The sequence below is a fragment of the Rattus norvegicus genome, chromosome 3, assembly GCF_036323735.1.
Source record: "Rattus norvegicus strain BN/NHsdMcwi chromosome 3, GRCr8, whole genome shotgun sequence".
In the NCBI taxonomy this organism is placed as follows: Eukaryota; Metazoa; Chordata; class Mammalia; order Rodentia; family Muridae; genus Rattus; species Rattus norvegicus.
Genome location: NC_086021.1, coordinates 148,393,135 through 148,419,313, shown reverse-complemented (window position 1 = coordinate 148,419,313; position 26,179 = coordinate 148,393,135). Strand labels below are relative to the sequence as shown.

Genomic DNA, 26,179 nt, shown 5'->3' with positions numbered 1-26,179 from the left:
TTGAGAGTGATTTGGTTTGGATGAGATACTATGCCAAGTATATCTTAGACAGCTAGCACCTAACTCCACTAATCTGAAAGGCTTCTTCTCTCTGTTGCTATATCCACATCTAAAACACACGTATGAGAAATATTTTGCTGCCTGTTCAAGGTCATTTATCTCCAGAAATAATGTAATGTGTTGGAAAGGTACTGTGTTGAACTTATTTCTAGATTGTCAGGTTTCCCCTGGTGGCCATTTTACAGTTAGAAGACAGGAGGGAAAGATAGTCTGTGGTGTGAAGAGAAGACAGAGCAAAGACTGTACACAAGGATTTATTTCCATGTGATCCTTTTCCTCCAGTACTACAGAAGCCACCTTGCTGGACCATCATACTCTTTTCCAGTAAAACACCATGACTATTTGGACAAAATACTCACTCTTCATGGTGCCTTAACCCGCCCTGCTTGCCTCTAGCTCCCACTCCTTATCATACCTCAGCCTTTACTAGAGATTTACCCACACTGCTCTCTGACTGTGAAGCCAGCATCTTCCTCTCTCCAAAACCATCATCCCCTGGAATCTTCTCACAGTGGTTTTCTTTCCCCTACTAAGGTCTCATCTGAACCTTCATATTTTTGGATGGGATTCTCTACCCTTTAATTAAATATACCTACCACTCTCAATCTGACCCACTAGCCCACTAGCCCACTCTTCCTTTGTCATAGCATCTCTCGGTACTATTTTTTGTCATTTATGTATTTCCTTCTTTGAATGATAGTTATTTGTTATTTTCATGCACTATACACTCCTTAGAGATAAAGACTTTTTCCACATTGTTAACTGCTGTCTTTTAAATTTCTAGAATAGTACATAGTCTGTAGGAAGTGCTCAATAATATGTGTTAGAGAAATGATTGAATATTTATGATTGCTATTTATGATTGGGTCTGTGATGGCATAGGCCTCCCTTTTAGGAAACCAGGTCCCACAGGCTGAAGAAATCAAGTCATGTCCCTGCTTCCGGCAGCAACCTCGCTTGACTCAGAGAGTCAGGAACATCCTACTCAACAGATACTTGCTCAGACATGTCCATTGTTTCCCTAGTTACAATACCAGGAAAGGGAAATAGCCTAAACATTTCAAGGGGTGGATGACTAGTGCAAATGTGTTACATATACACAATAGAATACTATTCAGCTGAGAAGAAAAAAATAAAACTATGAAATTTGCAGGTAAATGGATAGAACTAGGAAAAAAATCATACTAATGAAGCAATCCAGGCCCTCAAAGGCGAACTCCACATGTTCTTTCTCATCCATTCCTAGCTTTGAATCTTTATGTGTGAGTGAATCTGCAGAAACCAAGAAAGCAAAAGGAGGGTCCACTGTGTGGATGGGGAGAAGAACAATAGGGTCTAACTGATCTGAAGGACTGGGCAAAACAGAGGGTAGGAGGGGAGGAATAGAAATACAGAAGGAGGAGGGTAGGAAAACAGTAAGGATATCTGAAAAATGACTCAGAAGGAATCACATTATCTATCTGCATAAAACACATAAAAAATTTTTACACCTGTATTTACACATAAATATACAGTTTAAACTAAAATGTCCCATCTTGACTGAAAAGACTCATAGACTATCTAACAAAAACCCTGGTAAAGCATGAGAAGCCCCCTTTTGAATTGTTGATCATGGTTGTCCAAGAGAATCCCAAAATATAACAAGCTATTGATACTGTCCTTGTTAAACCTCCTGATGCCTCAAAATAAAAGGTTAGTCCTTATTGCTTAAGATACCATGTACTTTGGACACAAGGCCCAGGAGACCTAAGCTGGATATGACCTGAGGTAGGAAAAGGCACTATATTAGCTTCCAGAGAGGGAGGCAGTTAACAATCCTACCAAGCTGTGACACTTTTGAACCATAACAATGACCAGCATGACACTAAAACCTCCAGGGTGTAATAGTGGCACAATGGTGTTAAACAACAGTTCTCTAATTGGATTTAAAGCTGACTTAACAAGAAGAAAACCCTGTGTGGTACTGGAGCCAACTACCCATGACTAGTGACATCATGGACCTTGGAGAAATCTTAAACCACCACTTTACTAAACCAGAACAATACCTGACTACACGCTAAATATTTAATCTTATACCCACAGATAAGTACAGTCCTCACACCATATCAAGGGAAATTTTTGTTGTAACACACAGATCGTTACAGAAAACCACAAGCAATCAAAATGCAGAGTTGTGTATCCCAGTCCCAGTGCATACATCTATAAAACAACTCAGACATTGACAGCTCAGGGATCACCATGGGAAAGAGATTGGCAAGATTTTAAAATTCAGAGGAACAGGAAGTGTGCTATGAAATTGTGTCTCTTACAAATGTCAGAGAAGATTCACCCACAAGATCTTACCAAAAGGACTGCACATGACTTGAACAAGGATGACACTGATAGACTTGCTGTGCTGAATGAGAGGAAGCTACCAATGCCCACACCCCAGAAGAAGAATACAGGCAACTAAGAGATGCTAAGAACAGGAGAAATGGCTTTCTCCTTAAAGGAACATGCCAGTTGTTTGTTCAATACTAAGTGGAATGGTCAGCCCTGAAAAACATACTAAACAACAGTATATGAATTGAAGAGGAATACACACACACACACACACACACACACACACACACACACACACATACACACACACACACACATTGAAAGGAAAAAAGCCTATGAATTTGAAAGACAGCAAAAGGAAGCTACATTGGAAGAGTTTGAGGGGAAAAAGGAAGAGGGGAAGGGGAAATGATATATTATGATCTCCAACAAATAAAATTATTCACAAAGCAGATTAAAAAATTAAAAAGGAGGCGGCAGAGGAAAAGGCAGAGGAGGAGGAAGAAGAGAAGGAGGGAGAAAAGGAAAAGGAAGAAGACGAAAAGGAGAAGGAAAAGGGAGTAGGGAGAAGAGGAGGAGGAAGAAGAAGAAAAGGAAGAGGAAAAAGGAAGAGGGAGAAGAGGAAAGGGAGGAGGAAGAGGAAGAAAAGGAGAAGAAGAAGGGGAAGAAGAAGGAGGATGAGGAGAAGAAGGGGGAGGTTGAGGAGGAGAAGAAGGGGAAGGAGGAGGAGGAGAAGGGGAGGAGGAGGAGGAGGAGGAAGGGGAAGAAGAGGAAAGAGGAAAGAAGAAAGCAGCAGCAGCAGCAGCAGCAGCAGCAGCAGCCTGTGCTGTGGCCTAACAGCAGCCTCTAATTTATGGTCCTAACCAGTCTCTGACTTTTTCATGCTGTTTATTCCATGTTTTATGCATGTTATATTGAATTAAATAATGTACTATAAAACTTCCAGTGAGTACCCCCACCCCATCCTCACACTTTTAAAAGTTAGAGTTTTGTTGCTGTTGTTCAGACAATTTCTCTGAAGGTTTCTCTGGGTCTCTGACTCCCCCTCTATCCCTTTTCACAGTAGTTTGCTCTCTCCCTCTCTCTCTCTCTCTCTCTCTCTCTCTCTCTCTCTCTCTCTCTCCCTCTCTCTGTCTCTGCTCTGTCTCTCTCTGTCTCTGTCTCTGTCTCTGTCTCTCTCTCTCTCTCTCTCTCACACACACACACACACACACACACACACACACACACACACACAAAGATCTTCTCCAGTTTATGTAGCAAAGCTTCTCTTTTCCTTCAAAGCTCTATTATGCTATTTTAAATATAATTGTACTGTTCCAATTCTAATATCCCTGTCAGCCTTTCTCCTAATGAAGTCCATTCCCAAAAGACAATTACATGTCATGTCAGTTGCTTTCCTGAGCCAACAGCTTGCTATTCTCTAGTCTTAAATTTAATACAGTCAGCCAATGTTAATATATATTTTGTCCTTCAAACTTGGAAAAGCAACTAGAGTATGATGTCTCTCACTTAATTTGTAAGCTTCTTGGAAACATATGTCATGCTATGCCTGGCCCTGAATTCCTACTATGTAGTCTACTACCTTAGTATGTAAGAAGTGTTCAATGATCACTTAATGCAGCATGTGTTGAATATATCTATGGATAGATGGGTTAACCTGATTAACCCAAGATTTACAAATGTCTCTTACTGCAGCAATATATACATACAGTTGAGGCATGCATGGAGAAGAAGGTGTAGTAGTCATTGTCAGAGTCCTGCTAAGCTTCTTACTACCTAGTGTGTGTCATCCCTATAATGACAGTTTAGCCTGATCACAAAGAATTACAGAATACAGTGTATTCTGGGAATTGTGGGCTCTTTATCAGTATTCCTGGCCTCTGTTTATTTCACACCAGTAGCAATAACTCAAATCAGCCTTTTCTGATTCAGACTAAGCAAAACCTTCCTCAAATACTGTACCAAAAGTCTGCCAGGGACAAAATTACTCTTACAAAAAACCAGCTGCCCCTTTTCTGCAGTGCCTCTGTCTCTCAGCTCCTCTGAGTACTGACTGCTAGGAACTGTACTTCCTCCTAAGAAATGTCCTCTGCATCTGGGAGTGGCCTCTCTAGAAAAGTATGGGAAGTTCTACATCTTTTGAAGATAGATTTAGTTAGTGAACAATTCCTGAAAGAGAACAAAGGGTGTGATAGCTATGAGGTCCTCTTGACCAAGGCTAGACTTCAGGAGAAACGATCTACATCTACCTCATGCCTTTCCTCCCTCCAGACTTTTCTCAGTATTCTCTGCTCTGGTTCTCCCAAGAGCACTGACAATAAAGTTCTTGCATTGAAATATTCCCATTTTGGTGTCTGTTTCTAGGGAACGGAGCCTATGGGATGTAAGAAAATGGTTAGGGAAAAAAATAAGTAATGCTCAGACCAGGATAAAAATGTCAGCCAACACTTCAGAGACCGGTCATATTACAGCCGCTTCTCAGTTTGCTTCCTACTGCTGCGATCAACACCGTGTCCATAGCAAACGGGGGGGGGGTGTTATTTCATCCTACAGCGCTTAGTCTATCAGGAAGAGACACTGGGCATGAACTCAAGGCAAGAACCTAGAGATAAAGCAAGCCCCCAGACCTTAGCACAACTGACTCCATGATGGAAATGCCATTCAGACCATAAAACTCAGCGTGCAGACAGCACCACCTGCCAACCAAAAACAAAGACCTAATCCATCGACGTCCACAGTTCTGGGAAATCCCCTAAACGTACTAAGCCTGCTTTTTGGCTTCTGTAGCTCCACTTCAGGCTAACTGTTCTTGTTAAATGAAGTATATCGACCCAGAACATGGTGTGTGTGTGTGTGTGTGTGTGTGTGTGTGTGTGTGTGTGTGTGTGTGTGTGTGTAAGGATTGGTGCTACACTGGGATCCCAAATGCCCAGTGTGCTTGCTGGCTGACTAATGAGGATTTTCTTGTGAGTACATGTGAAATGCACCCCCCAGTGCCCTTCCCCATCCTAGGGCCCACTCACACTACAACTTCTTTCTAAGTCCCCAACCCATCTCCCCTTGAGAAAAACTGGACATGGGGATGGGGAGGGGAGGCCAGCCAGAGAAAGATGCTTTTCTGAGACATTAGATGGCGAAGGGACAGCTGGGGTTCCCCTAGCCATTCCACTTCCCTCTAAACTGACAACCCCCGATCAGTGTTTGAGCCTCCTCATTCTCTTGGCACTCCTGGTGAATCTTTGGTGCTGATTTTGGCAACTTTGGGAATAAATGGCAATTCTCATGGGAAAAAAAAGAAGATTTTTCTATTGGCTTAAACCCATGTCCAAGTAGTCTTCTCTGGTGGTTCCTCACAACAGAGGCAGAAACTAAAGCAGAAGCCATGGAGGAATGCTGCTTACTGGCTAGCTTTCTATGGTTCATTCAGCTTGCTTTTTTAATACACCCCAGAACCACCTGTTCCCAGCAGGCACCACTCACGGTAGACCTTCAGACATTGACTAACAATCAACAAAAGCCCCAAAGACTTACCCACAGAAACATACTCTTAAGTGAGGCTCCCTCCTCCTAGGTGACACTAGTTTGCATCGAGATAACAAAAACCAATCAGTAGAGTTGTTGGAATGTTAGATCGCCTATGATTTTTATTTACACACTGTGTAAATGGGATGTGGATGGCCTGAGAAGGTAGAGATGGAATTATACTTCTGCTACTACATTCTGCCCTCCAACAATTTTACCACGTTTATTATGAAAATCCAAGACCCAGTTTTCCCCTCCCATGGAGAATGTATAATATTTATCAAATTTACAAATTCATGTGACTATGCCTTCCCCACTTCACCACGTGGAACCCCATTAGTTCCCAGCAGAGGCTTTCTTCAACACTGAATCTTATATCTGGAATACCTTTCATCTCTGCCAAAATATTCAAATTTTACCCATATTTTTATGTCAAATTTGGCATTCAAAATGCTTCTTAAGGGATTTCCAAATTGTCACAGGTAAGAACTCCTCTACTGGCAGTTTTTTTCTTACATTACATTTGTAGGCGCACACATGTGTGCATGCCTGTGCATGTGTATTTAATTTAATTCACATTCAACACACCCTCAGGCTAGGTTAATGGCCTACACGAATATTCACTTTCCTTAAATATAGCCTTACGTAATGTTTGCCAGACGACTAAGTAAATGAATAAAGAATTAGTGAATGCCGAAAAGCATTTCTGAGGACTTATACTTGCTCTCCTTTCTGATAAAACTTTTACAAATAAATGACTTCAAATAGCCTAAGAGAATTAAGAGGATCGCAACTCAAGCACAAATAAGTGGTTTTCAAAATAAGAAATGAAATAATTATGTCCAACTATTAGGAAAGTGGCCTTTCAATTGATTTTTATAAGGAATTTTAGCCATGAAGTATGTTAAGTTGGAAGCAGCTGGCTGTGTTAATAATGGGGTGACACACCTTCTGCTTTAGAGATCCCTAAATACCAGCTGTCCAGAGCTCACTTAGGCACTCCAGCCTATCTTCTAATGTCCTGCCCCTTTAGTCTGGAGTGGGCTGCAGAGTGCTCAAAGATTCTCAAAGTAATCAGGATTCTCTGTGTCTTCCCCTAGCTAGCTAAGGCCCAACTTCATTACCATATCATTATTTTCAGGGGTTTCTTAAACATTATGCCTTTCCTTTCTGCATGCACAAAGAAAGGATTACCTGCAGTGTCCATGACCCAAGCAAAACCAGACTATCAATGTTTCCTTCAGTTTCATTTATCTTTTATCCTTCACTTCCAGACACAGCCATATTTGCTGGGAAAAGCAAATGAATTCTTACTTCCATTCCATTCTAAAGATGTTGGGCAGTTTTATCTACAAGAGGTTGAATATTATTATCAACTTAGGCAAAAAAAAGTTTTTAAAGTCTTGTGATACTTAAAATCAGAAAATGAGAAAACAGCACACTTGTCGCCAGTCTTTAAGACGAGAGCGTTCCATGAATGTCAGGTCACAAGGAACATGTGAACGGAGAGCAGATGGCAGGATGTCCTGAGAAAGCTGAGCTGCATTGTGCAATTCACTAAATAAGAAAGGGTTACTTTGTGATCTTAAAAATTAATAAGTTCATTAATTACCACACTGCCATTAAACACACACCATAGGTGTGGAGACTAATGAACAATTTAGAAACAATCTACTTCTTAAATATGATGCATTTTAACATTCCAGTCTCTTGTGAAATTTGTATGAATCCACAGGCACGGGGATACCAATTCCTACCACCATGAGATGATCTTTGGACTTTATACTGACTAGAATCATCCAGCCTCCCATGAGTGGGGAGCTGCAGTTAAGGAGACACAGTAACAGTAACGGACCCCTCATGGTCTTCCTGTAATGTATAATTTCTCAACTTAGGGTACATGGCTACTCTATAGTGAATAATATATTGAAACAATTCAGTTTGGTTATATACCCTGTGAGCTGACTGCTGCCTAACAGTCAGATAAAGTGAGCCAGGGCTGGGCTGCAGAGTGCTCTGGAAGGTCAGAGAATGTCAGATAAAGACTCCTTGTGCTTAGGATAAGATCAAAGCTACAGCCCTTTCCGGCTGGTGCCTTCACCAGGGCAGACTCCCCGCTAGGCTACTGCCCAAAAGACAACAGAGCCTGAAGACATCCTGTAGTTCCACTGGACTCAGGGCAACTGACACCACAGCCTGAAGACATTCCAGGTGATCTACTGCACACAGGGCAACTGGGCAACTGATCACCAGCTTGTCTGTTCCCCTGAAGACACCACAGCTTGAAGGCATCCCAGGAAGTCCACTGCACACAGGGCAACTGGGCAACTGATACCACAGTCTGAAGACATCTCAGGGCTCTGCGGCATGCAACGCAACTGACCCAACAGACTGAAAGCCTCCCTGGAGTTCTGCTGTTCACAGGGAAACAGAAACTACAGTCTGAAGCCCCCCCCCGCCACCCCCCGAAGAGCTTCACACAGAACAGCAGCTTGACTGCTCCTCTGAAGACCAAGAGTCTGAAGCCTCCCAGGAGATCTGCTGCAGCCAGGGCAACAGATCAGCAGCTTCTCTGCCCTTCTGAAGACCCCACAGTTGGAAGGCCCGGCTGGAGGTCTGCTACAGCCAGGGACTCAGGCCTACCAGGAGACCTAAAGCAGTCCAAAGACAAAAGAGGCAGACTCTATACAGGGACAGCCAGACCAGGAAACACCAGGGATAACCAAATGGTGAGAGACAAGCACAAGACCATAAGCAATATATGTGGACATCATCAGAACCCTGTTCTCTGACGACAGCAAATCCTGAATACACCAACGCATGTGAAAATCAGGAAGCTGCCCTGAAATCCTATCCCATGAAGATAATAGACTCCTTTAAGGAGTATATAAATAACTCACTGAAAGAAATACAGGAAAACACAGGTAAACAGGTAGAAGACCTTAAAGAGGAAACAAATCCCTTAAATAATTATAGGAAAACATAATCAAACTGGTGAAGTAATAAAATAAAATTGTCCAAGATCTAAAAGCAGAAGTAGAAACAATAAAGAAAACACAAATGGAGGCAATCCTGGAAATGAAAACCTAGGAAAGAGGTCAGGAATTACAGATGCAAGCATCACCAACAGAACAATGATCAAGTAGGCTTCATCCTACTTCATTTTGGTTTAACATACAAAAATCTATTAATCAACTATATAAACAAACTCAAAGAATAAAATCGCCTTCTGGTCTCCATCTGCCCCCAGAGCTGGGGCTGTCCCATAAGCCCTCAGGACCCAAAACCTGCCCACAGAGAGCTGGTCTCCCAGGTGCGTTCTTACTTCTAATTCTACAGGTGGGACCCCACTTTCTCTCCACTGACTGTCCAAAGAGAGACCAGACAGGAGTGTACTGGGCACAGGAACCACAGAGCAGTCTGGGACAGGACCATTCTGGTTTCCATCTGTGCCCAGAGCTAGGGCTGTCCCACAGCCCTCCGGACCCAAAACCTGCCTGGAGAGAGCCGGTCTCCCAGGAAGACTCTCATTCTGAAGCCCACAGATCGGACCCCACTTTCACTCCATTGACTGTCCAAGGAGAGACTCACCAGGAGACTCAGGAGACTGGGAAAGGACCCTTCTGGTTTCCATCTGCACTCAGATCTAAGGCTATCCATAGCCCTCCAGACCCAAAAACTGTCCTCAGAGAGCTGGTCTTACAGGAGTGTTCTCAATTCTAAGATCACAGGCTCACAGGACCACAGAACCACAGGAGGGACAAGCTCCTGTCAGAGACAGCAAGATCAACTAACAGCAGAGATAACCAGACAGAGAGAGGCAAGCACAAGAGCCTAAGCAACAGAAACAAAGACTACCTGGCATCATCAGAACCTAGTTTTCCCACCACAGCAAGTACTGGATGTCCCAACACACCGGGAAAGCAAGATTTAATTTTAAAAATCACATCTCATGATGATGATAGAGGACTTACAAAAGGACATAAATAATTCCCTTAAAGAAATAAAGGACAATACAAACAAACAGGTAGAATCCCTTAAAGAGGAAACACAAAAATCCCTTAAAGAGTTACAGGAAAACACAACCAAACAGGTGAAGAAATCAAACAAAACCATCCAGGATCTAAAAATGGAAATAGAAACAACAAAGAAATCAAAAAAGAGACACAACCCTGGGGATAGAAAACCTAGGAAAGAGATCTGGAGTCATAAATACAAGCATCACCAACAGAATACAAGAGATTGAAGAGAGAACCTCAGTGGCAGAAGATACCATAGAAAACACTGACACAATAGTCAAAGAAAATTCAAAAACCAAAAAGTTTCTAACTCAAAACATCCAGGAAATCCAGGACACAATGAGAAAACCAAACCTAAGGATAATAGGTATAGAAGAGCCAGTTATAAAGGGCCAGTAAATATCTTCAACAAAATTATAGAAGAAAACTTTCCTAGCCAAAAGAAAGAGATGCCCATAAACATAAAAGAAGCCTACAGAACTCCAAATAGATTAAACCAGAAAAGAAATTCCTCCAGTCACATAATAGTCAAAACACCAAACACACAAAACAAAGAAAGAATATTAAAAGCAGTAAGGGAAAAAGGTCAAGTAACATATAAAGGCAGACCTATCAGAATTACACCAGAATTCTCCACAGAGACTGTGAAAGGGAAAAGATCCTGGGCAGATATCATACAGAAACAAGAGAACACAATGCTAGCCCAGGCTACCATACCCAGCAAAACTCTGAATTAACATAGATGGAGAAACCAAGATATTCTATAACAAAACCAAATTTACATAATCTCTTTCCACAAATCCAGCCCTACAAAGGATAATAGATGGGAAATTCCAACAAAAGGAGGGAAACTACACTCTAGAAAAAGCAAGAAAGTAATCTTCTTTCAACAAACCTAAAAGAAGATAGCCATACAAACATAATTTATACTTCTAACAACAAAATTAAAAGGAAACAACAATCATTATTCCTTAATATTGATGCACTCAATTTCCTAACAAAAAGACATGGACTAACAGACTGGATACATAAAATGTGCCCACCATTTTGCTGCATATAGAAAATGCACCTCAGTGACAAAGACAGACAAGATCTCAGAGTAAAAGACTGGAAAAAAATTCCAAGCAAATGGTCCCATGAAACAAGCTGGAATAGCCATTCTAATATTGAATAAAATCAACTTTTAACAAAAAATTATCAAAAAAGATAATGAAGGACACTTCATACTCATCAAAAGGAAAAATCCACCAAGACGAACACTCAATTCTGACAATCTATGCTCCAAATGCAAGGGCACCCACACAAAAGGAACTAGGCTCAAAGCATATATTGCACCACACACAATAATAGTGGGAGACTTCAACACACTACTCACATCAATGGACAGATCATAAAAACAGAAACAAAGACACAATAAAACTAACATAAGTTATCAACCAAATGGATTTAACAAATACCTATAGTTTATCCTAAAACAAAAGAATATACCTTCTTCTCAGTACCTCAAGGTACTTTCTCCAAAATTGACCATATACTTGGTCACAAAACAGGTACAAGAATACTGAAATAATTCTATCAGATCACCATGGGTGAAGGCTGGTCGTCAATAACAACAAAAACAACAGAAGGCCCACATACACGTGGAAGCTGAACAATGCTCTACTCAATGACAACTTGGTCAAGGAAGAAATAAAGAAAAACACTAAAGACTTTTTAAATCTTAATGAAAATGAAGGCACAACATACACAAACTTATGGTACACATTGAAAGCAGTGCTAAGAGGAAAATTCATAACACTAAGTGCCCTGGCAAAGAAATTGGAGAGATCCTACACTTAGAACTTAACAGCACACCTGGGAGGTCTAGAACAAAAAGAGCAAAAACACCCAAGAGGAGTAGAAGGCAGGAAATAATCAAACTTAGAGCTGAAATTAACCAAGTAGAAACAAAGAGAACTATTCAAAGAATCAACAAAACCAGAAACTGGTTCTTTGAAAAAAATCAACAAGGTAGATAAACCCTAAGACAGACTAACCATAGGGCATAGAAATAGTATCCAAATAAAATCAGAAAAGAAAAGGAATACAAATACAGAAACTGAAGACATTAAAAAACACATCAGCTCCTACTACAAAACCCTATATTCAACAAAACTGGAAAATCTGGGTGAAATGGACAATTTTCTAGACAGATGTCAGATATCAAAGTTAAATCAGGATCAAATAAACCATCTAAATAGTCCCATTACTCCTAAAGAAATAGAAGCAGTTATTAAAAGTCTCTCAATCAAAAATGCCCATGACTAGATGGGTGTCTATCAGATCCCATAGAATTCTATCAGACATTCATAGAAGACCTAATGCCAATACAGTCCAAACTATTCCACAAAATAGAAACAGAAGGAACACTGCCAAATTCCTTCTATGAAGGTGCAAATATGCTTATACCTAAACCACACAAAGACCCTACAAAGAAAGGAAACTTCAGACCAATTTCTCTTATGAATTTCCATGCAAAAACACTCAATAAAATTCTCACAAACCAAGTCCAAGAACACATCAAAACAGTCATCCATCATGAACAAATAGCTTTATCCCCCGGACGCAGGAAAGGTTCAATATATGGAGATCCATCAATGTAATCCACTTTGTAAACAAACTCAAAGAAAAAAAAAAACACATGATCATCTCATTAGAAGCTGAGAAAGCATTTGACAAAATTCAACACCCCTTCATGTTAAAAGTCTTGGAAAGATCAGGAATTCAAGACCCATACCTAAACATAGTAAAAAGAATGTACAGCAAACTGGTAGGCAACATCAAACTAAATGGACAGAAACTTGAAGCAATCCCACTAAAATCAGGGACTAGACAAGGGTGCCCACTCTCTCCCTACTTATTCAATATAGTTCTTGAAGTTCTAGCCAGAGCAATCAGACAACAAAAGGAGATCACAGGGATACAAACTGGAAAAGAAGAAGTCAAAATATCACTATTTGCAGATGATATGACAGCATACTTAAGTGACCCCAAAAGTTCCATCCAAGAATTACTAAGCCTGCTAAACAACTTCAGCAAAGTGGCTGGGTATAAAATTAAGTCAAACAAATCAGTAGCCTTCCTCTCCTCAAAGGATAAACAGGCTGAGAAAGAAATTAGGGAAATAACACCCTTCACAATACTCACAAATAACATGAAATACCTCAGTGTGACTCTCACCAAGCAAGGGAAAGATCTGTAAGACAAGAACTTCAAGTCTCTAAAGAAAGAAATTGAAGATGTCAGAAGATAGAAAGAAATCCCATGCTCATGGATTGGCAGGATTAATATAGTAAAAATGGCCATTTTGTCAAAAGCAATCTATAGATTCAATGCATTCCCCATCAAAATTCCAACTCAATTTTTCAGAGTTAGAAAGAGCAATTTGAAAATTCATATGGAATAAAAAAACCCAGGATAGTGAAAACTATACTCAACAATAAAAGAACTTCTGGGGGAATCACTATCCCTGACCTCAAGCAGTAATACAAAGCAATAGTGAAAAAAACTGTATGGTATTGGTACAGAGACAGGCAGGTAGATTAATGGAATAGAATTGAAGACCCAGAAAGAACCCACACACCTAGGGTCACTTGATCTTTGACAAAGGAGCTAAAACCATCAAGTGGAAAGAAGATAGCATTTTCAACAAATGGTGCTGATTCAACTGGAGGTCAACTTGTGGAAGAATGCAAATTGATTCATTATTATTTCCCTGTACAAAACTTAAGTCCAAGTGGATCAAGGACCTCCACATCAAACCAGATACACTCAAACTAATAGAAGAAAAAGTGGGGAAGAGCCTTGAACTCATGGGCACTGGGGAAAATTTCCTGAATAGAACAGCAATGGCTTATGCTCTAAGATCAAGAATCAACAAATGGGATCTCATAAAACTGCAAACCTTCTGTAAGGCAAAGGCAGTGTCATTAGCACAAAATGGCAACCAACAGATTGGGAAAAGATCTTTACCAATCCTACATACTATAGAGGGCTAATATCCAAAATATATAAAGAACTCAAGAAGGTAGACTCCAGAAAGCCAAAAATCTCTATTAAAAAATGGATACAGAGCTAAACAAAGAATTCTCAGCTGAGGAATATCGAATGGTTGAGAAGTACCTAAAGAAATATTCAACATCCTTAGTCATCAGAGAAATGAAAATGTAAACAACCCTGAGATTTCACCTCACACCAGTCAGAATGGCTAAGATCAATAACTCAGATGACAGCAGATGCTGGCGGGGATGTGGAGAAAGAGGAACACTCCTCCATTGTTGGTGGGATTGCAAGTTGGTTACAACCATTCTGGAAATCAGTCTGGAGGTTCCTCAGATAATTGGACATTGAACTGCCTGAAGACCCAGCTACTCCTGGGCATATACCCAAAAGATGCCCCAACATATAAAAAAGACACGTGCTCCACTATGTTCATAACAGCCTTATTTATAATAGCCAGAAGCTGGAAAGAACCCAGATGCCCTTCAAAAGAGGAATGTACACAGAAAATGTGATACATCTACACAATGGAATATTACCCAGATATCAAAAACAATGACTTTATGAAATTCGTAGGCAAATGGATGGAACTAGAAAATGTCATCCTGAGTGAGCTAACCCAATCACAAAAAAAAAAAATACACATGTATGCACTCACTGATAGGTGGATATTAGCCCAAAAGCTCGAATTACGTAAGATACAATCCACAGACCACATTAAGTTTAAGAAGAAGGATGACCAAAGTGTGGATGCTTCAGTACTTCTTAAAAGGGGGAACAAGATATTCATAGAAGGAGATATGCAGACAAAGTTTGGAGCAGAGACTAAAGGAATAGCGATTCAGAGCCTGCCCCACCTGGGGATCCAGCCCATATATATATAAAGCCATCAAACCTAGACAATATCGATGAAGCCAAGAAGTGCATGCTGACAGGAGCCTGATATAGCTATCTCCTGGGAGGCTTAGCCAGAGCATGACAAATATAAAGGCAAATGCTAGTAGCCAACCATTAAACTGAGAATGGGGGTCCTCATTGAAGGAGTTAGAGAAAAGATTGAAGGATCTGAAGGGGCCTGCAACCCTATAAGAACAACAATACCAACCAACCTGAGCTCCCAGGAACTAAGCCACCATCAGAGTACACATGGACAGACCCATGGCTGGAGCTGCATATGCATCCTCCAGCGGAGGATGACCTTGTTAGGCAACAATAGGAGGAGAAACCCTTGGTCCTGCCAAGACTGAACCCCCCCCCAGTGTAGGGGAATGTCAGGGTGGGGATTCAAGAAGGGGGTGGTTGGGAGGGGGAATACCCTCATAAAAGAATGGGGAGGTGAATGGGATCAGGGGCTTATGGACAGGAAACTGAGAAAGGGAATAACATTTGAAAATATAAAATAAAAAAAATCCAACAAAAAGAAAGAAAGAAATGCTCAAAGTCCTTACAGATTCAGGGAAAGGCAAATCAAAATAACCTTTAGATTCCACCTTACACCCATCAGAATGACTAAGATCAAAACCTCAGGTGACAACACATGCTGGTCAGGATTTGGAGAAAGAGTAATACTGGTCCCTTGCTGGTGGAATTGCAAACTGATACAACCACTCTGGAAATCAATCTGGAGGTTCCTCAGAAAATTGGATGTAGATGTACCTGAATATCCAGCTATACCACTCTTGGGCATATACCCAAAAGCTGTCCCACCAGGCCACAGGGGCATGTGTTCCACTATGTTCATACCAGCCTTATTTTTGATAGCCAGAAGCTGGAAACAACCCAAATGTCCCAAGACAGAAGAATGGAAACAGAAAATGTGGTTCATTTACACAATGGAATACTATTAAGCTATTAAGAACAAGGGCATCATGAGTTTTGCAGGCAAATGGATGGAAGTAGAAAATATCATATTAAGTGAGGTTACTCAGACACAAAATGTCACACATGGTATTAGTGATTCCACTCACTAATAAGTGGATATTAGCCAAAAAAAGTATAGAATACCCAGGATGCAGTCCCCAGAACTCAAAAAGTTTAACAAGCAGAAGGGTCCAAGTGAGAATGGCTCAATCCCACTTGGGGGTGAGAAGAAATCAATCACCAGAGTGGGGAGGGAGGGTCCTGGATGGGATACAGGACAGGAAGGGGAAGAGAGGAACATGGTCAGATATTGGTTGGCAGAAAAGAACTGAAGCCCTAAGGTCAGCAAAAAGAATGAAAACAGGCAACCTTGGGAGGCAGAAGATGGAGGGCCCTGCAAATGTACCAGAGACCAGGGAAGAGAGAGACTCTCAGGACTCAAAGGGAGGGACCTTAGATAAAATGCCTTACAGTGGGGAGAGGGAACTTGTAGAGCCCATCTCCAGCAGAAAGACAGGGCATCAAGTGAGGGATGAGGTTGCCATTTCATAGTCAAAAACTCTGTCCCATAATTGTTCCTGTCTAAAAGAACTGCAGGGACAAAAATGGAGAAGAGCCTGAGGAAAAGGAGGTCCAGCAACAGGCCCAAAGTGTGATCCAGCTCATGGGGAGGCCCCAAGACCTGACACTATTACATAGGCTACGGAGTGCACACAAAAAGGGTCCTACCATGACTGTCCTCCGAAAGACTTAACAAGCAGTGGAAAGAATCAGATGCAGATATTCACACCCAATCAATGGACAGAAGTTGGTGACCCCTGTGGTTGAATTAGGGAAAAGCTGAGGAGGAGGGGAAACCCTGTAGGAGGACCAGCATTCCCAATTAACCTGAACCCCTAGGCTCTCTCAGATACTAGACCACCAACTAGGCAGCATACACCAGCTGATACTCATATCACATATGGCCCCCAACACATATACAGCAGAGGATTATCCCGTCTGGGTTCAGTCAGAAAAGTGCACCTAAGCCTCAAGACACTGGACACCCTAAAGAGTGGTGAGGTCTGGCAGGGGAGGGGGTTGTGGGGTGGGGCATTCTCATGGAGACAAGGGGAACAGTATGGAATGTGGAACACTCAGAGGATGTATTGGGAGGATGATAAAACCTGTAGTGTAAAAAGGAAATTAAATAAAAATTTTTAAAAAACTAAAATGGAAAACATAGATTTCAAAGAATTATTGTTATAAACAAGAACAATTTCTCAGCAAGCTTCTAATTCACTGTTATTAGACTGGCCAACGCCATACTTGACAGCCTTGAGTCACACAACAGGATGTTCTAGTTATATTTAAGTTGCACTTAGAGGTCACTTCGAATTCCTTAAGAACCTCTTCCAATGAAAAATGGTAAGAAACACTGTTTGTGCCCACAAGGTTGTAAAGAGACCTTAGCCTGATGGAAACAGGGAGCTGAAGAGGCCAGCTCTTGCCTCACAGCTTGATGGCTCCTGGTCAAGTGATATATTCAGGACAAGACAACACTTTCATAGATCTGGACATCAATTGAGGAACTCAAGAAAGTGTCTGGTACACACTCGTGGTGTCATACACTCCTGATGGCACCATCAGTTACTCCAACCTTTATGGAATTTGGTGAGGAGATTTCTTTAAAACTTGAGAAGAGACCTACTATATGACACAGCTATACTACTCAGCAGTCACTCAAAGGACTTCTAGTCAACACATTGGAAAGATACTTGTGTATCTATGTTTATTGCATAATGAACCTCATTGGCTATCAACAGACAAATGGACAAAGAAAATGTGGTATGTGCATACAATGAAATATGCTAACAGCAAAGAAGAATACAGTTACATTGCTTTCAGGAAAATGGAGGCAATTGGGGATGATTGTATTAAGCAAATTAAACCACTTTCAGAAAAACAAATCTGTGTTTTCTCTCATTGTGGTTTCTAGATTTTATAAAGCCACATTAAGTCATATATAGCATTAAAGCAGAAGTGAGATTGTGTGGAGAACAAAAGAAACCAATGGAAAGGAGAGGGACAAAAACGGTTTTCTGGTAGATAGGGGGTGGGGACAAGTTTAATGAAAAACATATTCATGTTCAAATGATGTTTTAAAGTTTAATATAAGCTTTCTTTTCCTCTCACACTGAAGAAGTGAGGAGGACGTTGGAAAGCCTGCAACCCCAGCTGTCTGGGTCTCTTTACTTGCCTCCTTGCTTCACTGCACAGTCAAACCTAGAAGAGAAGCTGAGTAATAAAGTTTTTATTTCTGGTGATCTATGTAATCTACTTTTGGGTTGAAAGGGGAAAAGAGGTATTGGAGGACAAATAGCAATACTGGCCCATAGAGAAATCCTTTCAAAGACTCCCTCACCTGATTCCTACCTCCATTTCTTACAGGTTCCTTTCCTGTTGGGCATAGGAATCATCAGGTATTTGCTTCTAAGAAACAGAGCATTGGAAAGATGATAGGACGTAGATAATTATAAAGCAGGAAAAACATGTGTTCATTATGTAAACTTGTAGGATCTGGGTTTCAGGAGTCTTTCTGTTGCCCAGTGATGGCCTGGAGGAAGCATGCAGCCATATTGGAAAATGCGTGTGGCAAGAAGCTGAGGCAGCCTTAAGACCAAGAACAGCTGTGGAGAGTGGTCAGTCAGCAATCTCAGTCGACCAATCACAAGTAACTGAGTAGTTCCATCAAGAGGAACAAAACAAAGCAACAGAAACAAGACAGCAGCACATCATCACCAAGTTCTGCCTCCAGAGGAAAATCTATAGCCGTGGCTGGGACCTTGACCATAGCCTGTGAGACACTCAGTTAAGACTTTCGAATCACAGAAAGAAAGAAAATAAAGATGTATTGTAAGATGACACTTTCCTTGTGGTCATTTGAAGAAAAAGGAAGCCAATATATTAACAATGAAATCAACTGATACATATTCAAGGTGAGTATTGCATAAAAGTCTTAACTTTGCAAATGAAGTATGATGTTCAGCAAAAAGAGATTAATATTTACATGGTCACCATCTTAAGGACCACCAAAATCATCTCAATTTTCCTATTCTTGGATTTTTCCTGTTCTATATCACCTCCTCTAGCAACTTAGTACTGAGAAACAAAATCCCATGGGACACCCATCCCTGCTAGCCTATGAAGCAATCCATTTTAAGATCTAATTGGAGTGGAATTACTGCTGTCACTGCACTCTTGACTCCTGCCCATCCACTCGGCACTCCATTCTAAGAATACCTCTCTCAAGAATACAGCAGCCTTCTGGTGAGGACTCACTGGAGAAGAACTAGCAAGAATAAGAAAGGACACAGTACTCTAGGGCATCGGTTAAAAATTGCAGCAAAGTCCAGAGGAAATAGATAGGTTGTTCTTGGGAGTTAAAGTGTGGGGGGAAAAAAAGAAACAATTAGGAGACAATTAGAAACAACACAAGTGCTAGAAAGCTCTGTTTAAAAGAACCAGAGTGGTAATAAAATATTGGAAGAAGACTCACAGGGAAATGTAACAATTGCTTTGAAATCTAAGTCTATGCATTTCAACATTATCTAGCAGAGCCAGCCAGCAGCCCTTTAATATCTCAGCATGCGTCAAGAATACAAGGGGGGAATTACAAGCATCTTTTATGAACACGAGAATAAAAAAGAAAGTACCTTTCAGAGTGTTTCAAGATAAAGCTTTTACAGAACCTGAACTATTTTAGACAATAACGTGTTAAAGCAAATTAACACCCCCTTATATCAAGCAAAAACTTCAAAGCTAAGCCATTACATATAATGGAGTGAGGCAGAAAATGAAATCTGCCATACAAAGTACATAAAACAAATAGAAATTGCTGTTATAAGACACCATAAAATAGTCAATAATTCAAAAGATGATTAAAAAATAAACAACATATTAGAAATAAAAACCTGGCACAGGGAGCATTCTAATAATGGATTTCATTCTGGGCTTATAGCAGCCCGAGGATCTGTGAAAGAATTTGAGGAAGATAGCTATTAAACCACAGACCTATGGTGGGTTTTGCTTATGTTTATTTTTATATTAAAAATAATACAAAACAGGTTACTTTAAATAGAGAAAAAACACTTCAAAATAATGAAACTCTAAAGCACAGAAGTATTACAAAAAAGGAAGATTTATCCAAGAAATCAGATGACTCAAACTGCTGGAAGACAGGAGGATAATTGCAATGTCACCACTGACTTTACATTCTTTGAGGGTTTTTTTTTCCTTTGTTCAAACTCCTATTCACAAACATGGTGGGCTTATTGTCAAGATGCTGATGAATGGAAAAGGAAACACTCTCAAGTATTCTCATGTACAAAACTCCAACTGTAAACAAAAGGGATGCTTTGTGGTTATCCTGTTTATTTGTTTATGTTTGTTTGTTTGGTTGGTTGGTTGATTGGTTGTTTGGTTGTTTGTTTGTTTGTTTGGTTGATTGGTTGGTTGGTTGGTTTGGTTGTTTGTTTGTTTGGTTGTTTGGTTGTTTGGTTGGTTGTTTGGTTGGTTGGTTGGTTGGTTCGTTTGGTTGGTTTGGTTGTTTGGTTGTTTGTTTGGTTGTTTGGTTGGTTTGGTTGGTTGGTTTGGTTGGTTGGTTGTTTGGTTGGTTGGTTGATTGGTTGGTTGGTTGGTTTGGAGGGTGGCTTCTTTCAGAATTTGTCTTTATTTCTAACATTAGTGAAGGGCAAATTCCTTCACAGAGTAAACCTAGCTTTATACAAAACCAGAGGGCTTTACAAATAGGGAGCAAGTACATTAGAGTCCTGGCATTCTCTGCCACCACTCTAGAAGACATCTAACCAATCACAGGTTAGTCTTTCTGGTAGATGAAATTCTGAGGTAATGATATGTGTTAACTTGAACGTGACAGGTATGAGACACGGGAATATATTTGTGTGGGTGGTACTGGAGATAGAGCTCAATACACCATACACACTTAAATAAGAACTACAACCCAGTACACTGGATCTTTTAATAAAATGTTTTCCTCAGAGGCAGATCATATGTCCATAGTACAGTAGAGAAAAGGTGGAGCATACTGGTTATTATGAAGCTCCAAGTGTCAGACCTCGTGTAATTTGCATTTTTGTTCAATGTGCATTTTCGATTACTCCTATGAATTTGAATTTTCACCGGGGTTTTATAATCAATTCATAAACAAGCTTATCTGGTGAAATATGATCAAGAGTTTGTTATGATAATTTCTATGTACTATTGTGAAAAAAATTGGAATATAGTGGAATAACAACTCAGATGGACCTCAGTAGCCAAAGGAAAATCAGAACAAACATCATGACAACAGACACATCAAGGCAGTTTTCTGTATCTGAATATGCTGGCATGATTTTAATCAAATAAAATTTTTTCTATTGCTTCTTAATCTTAGAATGAACTCTGTTGAAATCCTCTAAACTCAATTACCCTTGTGTTTTCCTAAGTTACTTCCTTTTAACACAAAAGCAATTCGGCATCATTTTTTGCACGTTCAAAACTATGTCCACCCGCCAAGCTGGATCCCTATTTCCCACATCTTCATTCAACAAACACATTGAAAATAATCTTTCTATGGAATAGAGTTCATTTGAGGAAATCACAGTAGTGATCTCCAGGGGTGCTACGCTGTATGTGGCGCTTTGTGCTATGATTATTTTTTCTTTATGTGCCTCACCGAGATGGTCAAAATTGAATATAATTCTCATCTTCATCATGGGAATAAAGATCTTGCATTAAGAATTATGCAAGAAGCATACATGCTTATTGAATAGGAGAATCAATAAATGATGGAATGTGTAAAAAAAAGAACGGAATGGCTAATGCCCAATTACAAACTAATTAAGTCTAGTTGCTCTAGGAATATAAAGCAGGAGATAAACAGAAGTTAGTTTTGGCATGAGCGGAGAACTGAAAATTGGCAAAGGGAGGATAAAGGGTCTTTTAAGTGTTACTTAAAAGTGTGGTACTGGGGAATGAGTGGAATACCAGATACAGAGTGAGCCGCCTGTCTTCTGTGTGGAGGTGACCTTCCTCAAACCCATGTAAGCCTCATGAAATTATTTACATACAAGAAAACTTACAGAGAGCACTTTCACTGAACTATGAACTCTCCCAAGAGACTGGCAACCAAAACTAACTAGTAAAGGCCCAACTATATAGCTCACAAAAATACAATGGAAGGAAATATGGGCACTCAGAGAACCAAAGAACCACCTGGGGACTGCTCCTGGCTTTCTGGAAGGATTACGCAATCTTCAAAGAGCCTGTGAGTCACCAGGGCTGCTCTTTTTACACTCCATAGAGCATGGGCTCTCCTCGCATCTAATCTGTAAACTTACACAATGAATAATTAGTTGCCAGCAAACGGTTAGCCGAAATATTGCCTTATCATTCTGTAGCATCTTCTGAAGAATGCTGGAAGTCTACATCCCAGGTTGTCACATGTGACTAAAATAGCCAGAGGGTTCCTGAGGGACACTCATTACCCTAGCGTAAGGCAATTTGCTGTCTCAAAGACCAATTATGTTGTGGTGCTGTGAGCTGACAGCAGTGCTGCAGCGAGGTTTTCAACAATAGAATCCAAGTTATACAATGTCATTCCACCAAATAATTTTAAATAAATGTAGCTTTAAGATTCTCAATATGACAGTCTGTCAATCAAGTTTTAGTTTCCTGATTTTGCTTACAGGAAGAAGCACGGTGCATTACTTATCCTGATCAGTAACAGCAGGTACATCTAACCTAACACATCCACTAGCAGACACACTGCCATTTTGCTACGGAGAAAAACCTTAATTTTCAATGCACCCTGAATAGGCCTTTCAGAAAGCAATTTCAAAGCAGATTTCCAGAGGCAACTTGTAAGGGCAGCTGAAAGAATGGTGCTTTTAGTATGCTTTGATAACCATCACAATCTCCCAATTACAGAAATGCTTAATAACAAGAATTTCTCACCTGGGCCCTCATACAATATCACCTCTTCCAGAGACCCTTACAGGAAACAGGAAGGCATTTCATAGGCATTTTAAATTCAGGGTGTATGAAAAGCAATAAGAAGATCGTAAGCTGGTTTGAAAGATTTTTTTTCTCACCCTTTTGTGGTCTTCAAATTATGAAATACAATTTCTTTAATTTATTGTAACTTTAATGTCTTCCAAGGGTTATAATTAAGTTGCTACGTGGATTAAGCCCTGGTGTATCTTCTTGTAACTATTACTGATAGATAACCTTTCAAAGCAAAGCCAAGTCTCTCTTGCAGAATCAACACTGCGGGAACTGGAGATGTTTATTCTAAGCACAACACACCGACATTGAGACACACACTCAATATTCTATTTATATTGTACTCTTTATTATTACATTGAAAGAGATTGTTCTTAGGTAATTAAATATAAACAACAAAGTAAACCATAATGTCACAAATTAAAGGGGATGGGTGGATAATAAAATGCTGTAAAACACTCCATTCTCATTACATTTATCTGTTTAGCAATAAACTTTAAATAAGTCAAACAAAGTACAATTAGAGATGCTTTTAATTTCAAAGCATAAGTTGCAACAGTATAAAAACAACATCTAATCATAATATTTACCAAGCGCCCACATGCTCATAGCATTTGAAATGTCAGAGGAGGTTTACAGTGGAGCATAGCTGCATATGACTTGACAATTTCTCAGTTTTAAAACGTGGAGTTTATTTGTTCTGCCCACAAATCTTGGCAAATGCTACAGTTCTGTTCAACAGAATGTGGGGAAATTAACACTAACTTCTGAAAGGCCTTACAACATCTACAGATTTCGCCTTGTTACTGGAAAACTTTCTGGAATCTATCTAGCATCCTATAAGAAAGTAAGGGCGCATGGAGAGGTCCTCCAAAGAAAATTAAGGCCCTCTAGCCTGCTGAGAATCTACTTCTTTCTGCTGTCAGTCACTGAGAGTGAGTGATCTGTCATCCCTGTCCAGTTCAGCCTATCAGCAGTCGTAGCTAAATCAAAGTCACTTAGAGATGTGAGGGCATAAATGTCAACTTCACTTAAGAACCACCACATGCAAAATACTAATACGTCAGAGAAAATGTCCCACAATTGTATGAGTAACTCATTATAATCCTCCTCTATTTTCTGACTATATTACTTTATGAGGTCTGATGTTTTTATAGATCAACCAAAATTGCATAAACACAATATATTTATTGCTGAAACTAGCAAAAGAATCTGATTGTTTTCAGTTAATATAAAATAGACTTGCAAAATAAAGTGTAGGCAATACACCTCTGATTTTTTTAAATTTAGAAATACAGTAATATTTAATAAAAACATAATTTATGCTTAAAAGCAAAACCCCTATATGCTTATTGACTTAAAACTGGCATACTATAAAGTTCACCATTATAAAGAAAACAATCTAATGATGTTAAATATATTCACAAAATCATACATTACCATTATCTAATTTAACATAGAAACTATGTATCCATTCATAGCATTTCCTACTTCTCTCCCTTCCCAGACTCTGGCAGTGATTTACTTCTCTCTTACTATCTGGACATTCTGCTTATCTAAGCAAATGATATGTGGGCTTTTGTGTCTGACTTCTTTTATTTAGCATCACGCTATGGAAGAGCACAGCATTCATTTTAACGGAACATTTCATGATACAGAAACAAATGGTTTTATTTATCCTTTCAGAAGCTCATAGATCCTTGGCTACTATGCAATGTGGCTGTTATGATTATGATACTCATGTACGGGCCTTTTGCTGGCCATCCTAACAGTCATTTTTGGTACAAAGTAATGTAATTTTAAACTAACTGGTGAACATTTTGAATATTTCCAAGCTATAAATGTCATTATAAAATACACTTAAAACTTGCCTTCCCTGCCCCAATTCAAAAGTGCATTGGGCACTAAAACCAATAATTTTAAAACTACTAATGTAGAGAAATACTTCTACTTTTTCTTTTCAGGGAAATATGAAAATAGTATTTTTTAAAATTTCCTTTAAATCTTAATTGAGAGGAATTTATATTCATAGGTTTAAGAGATGTTATTCACTTATTTATAGTAGTGCACACAGCACTGCCGGTGCCCCTTTTTTCCTCCAAATAATTACTACTTAAGGAATGACACTTCTGTAGCCAACTAGTACTGTAATTCCAGAGTAGGCTGTATAGCTGGACAGTTATTCGACTTGCAGTGGCAAGTGTAGAGACAGAGCCTAATACACTGACCTGTCTAAAGGATGAAAACATTGCACAGGCCATACTATAACTTAGTGCTACACTGCAAATGCTGCCACCAAAAGTCAAAAAGTAACCTGATTTAAAGTACAATAAACTTAACCAATGATCTAATCACAAGTCTCTCTCCTTCTCTCTCTCTCTCTCTCTCTCTCTCTCTCTCTCTCTCTCTCTCATGCACACACACACACACACACACACACACAAATATACACACAAACAAGCACATGTCAGAAGCATAATACAATCATAACCTGTCTCGACCAAAATTAACTAATCCCATAATAATAACTTCCAATTACCCAACAGACAAAATCCTAGACACACAATTCAAATATATGTTTATGATTATGTTGGACTATTTCAAAAATGCAGAAATACATTCCAAAGTAATAAAATAAACATCCAGATAAAAGAAGTCAATTTGTGATATGAGAAGAGTGGGGACAAAGTGTGGAGCAGAGACTGAAGGAAAGGCCATCCAGAGACTGCTCCACCTGGGGATCCAGCCCATATGCAACCACCAAACCCAGACACTAAGTACTTGCTGACAGGAGCCTGATAAAGCTGTCTCCTGAGAGGCTCTGCCAGAGCCTGACAAATACAGAGATGGATGTTTGCAGCCAACTGGACTGAGCATGGGGACCCCAGTGGAGAAGTTAGAGAAAGGACTGAAGGAGCTGAAGGGGTTTGCAACCCCATAGGTAGAACAATAATATCAACCAACCAGACGACGCCCCCAGAGTTCCCAGAGACTAAACCACCAACCAAAGAGTACACATGGAGTGATCCATGACTCCAGCTGCATATGTAGCAGAGAATGGCATCGTCTGACATCAATAAGAGGAGAGACTCTTGGTCCGGTGAAGACTCGATGCCCCGTTGTAGAGGGATGCCAGAGCACTGAGGTGGGAGTGGGTGGGTGGGTGTAGAGCACCCTCATTGAAGCAAGGGGAGGGGGGATGGGATAGGGGGTTTTAGGAGGGGAAACTGGGAAAGGGGGTAACATCTGAAATGTAAATAAATAAAATATCCAATAAAAACAAATATTTTAAGAAAATATTTTAGAAAATA

General features: G+C 40.0%; 1 protein-coding gene across 10 annotated transcripts in view; it reads right to left on the bottom strand.

Annotated features, from left to right (window-relative positions):
* Positions 1-26,179, bottom strand: part of Macrod2 (mono-ADP ribosylhydrolase 2) — a 2,017,257-nt gene that overhangs the window by 1,771,764 nt on the left and 219,314 nt on the right. For 2 of the 10 annotated variants that reach the window (XR_010064912.1, XR_010064913.1), the window contains exon 4: positions 1-26,179. This exon is cut by the window's left edge and continues 9,303 nt beyond it; it is cut by the window's right edge. The exons of the other annotated variants lie outside the window; for them this stretch is intronic. The gene's annotated coding sequence lies outside the window, so the exon portion shown is untranslated. 10 annotated transcript variants of the gene reach the window in all.